This window comes from Charadrius vociferus, unplaced genomic scaffold (assembly GCF_000708025.1).
Source record: "Charadrius vociferus isolate BGI_N301 unplaced genomic scaffold, ASM70802v2 scaffold1152, whole genome shotgun sequence".
NCBI classification, from domain to species: Eukaryota; Metazoa; Chordata; class Aves; order Charadriiformes; family Charadriidae; genus Charadrius; species Charadrius vociferus.
Genome location: NW_009647122.1, coordinates 17,693 through 18,702, shown reverse-complemented (window position 1 = coordinate 18,702; position 1,010 = coordinate 17,693). Strand labels below are relative to the sequence as shown.

Here is a 1,010-nt window from a genome sequence, read left to right as displayed (position 1 = left end):
CAGATCGTCCCCTCCCCTCCCACCCCCCCCCCATCCCCTCCATATCCCCTCCACACCTCCTCCATTGCCTCCACATGCCCCCATGTCCCCTCTACATCTCCTCCATCCCCTCCATATCCCCTCCACTCCCTCCACATCCCCTCCACTCCCTCCATCCCCACCACATCTCCTCCACATCCCCTCCACATCTCCTCCATCCCCTCCACATCTCCTCCACATCTCCACATCCCCTCTACATCTCCTCCACCCCCTCCTCCCCCCTGCCCAGCAGGTTCTTGCTCTCCCCCAGGACCAGGATCCTGCAGCTCCAGCTTTGGTGGGTGCAGGATTTGCTCCCCACCTTGCAGGGTCTATTCCCCCACCACCACCACCACCACCGCCACCTCCCAGCTCGCCGTAGCTGCTATCATTTCCCTTCCCTTCCTCCTCTCCTCTCCCAGCTCTGCTGTAATTTCCCCAGCGCCGCACCCGCATGCATTAAACATGCCCATAAACAACATCGCTGGCTGGAGGCGCACATCTGGAGGAGAGAGGGCTGTGGATCACCGCCAGCCCCTGGCATCCGCCGGCGGAGGGGATGCAGGAAAAGGAGGGGGGAAATCAAGCCATCAAGTGACAAATAATAATATTTAAGGGAAAAAAAAAACCAAAAAATGGGGGGGAAAAAATATCAGCACAAGCCCCATCAAACGTCAAAGAGACTGTTTTTATTTGCCGTCGAAATAAAGATGTAAACTGAAAAAAAAAAAGCTCAAAAAAACCCAACCAAACAACTGAGGTCAGCTCAAATGAGGGCAGAAGAGATCCATGCGCCATGAACCGCGGGAAGAAACCGAAGAAATATAACCAAAAAAAAAGAGAAATCAAAGAGGAAGAGGAGGAAGAGGAGGAGGAAGGCTCCATCCCCCCCGAGAGAATGGCCGAGGCTGAAGTGTAGAAAAACTAAAGAGCTGGGGAGGGAGAGCAGAGGAGTCCGGCGTCGGGTCACAGCTCGCCCGACGTCTTTATGA

At 55.0% G+C, this 1,010-nt stretch overlaps 1 protein-coding gene across 1 annotated transcript in view; it reads right to left on the bottom strand.

Moving 5' to 3' along the window:
• The window catches only part of OLFM2 (olfactomedin 2), a 16,447-nt gene that overhangs the window by 5,621 nt on the left and 9,816 nt on the right, over positions 1-1,010 (bottom strand). The gene's annotated exons all lie outside the window — the stretch shown is intronic.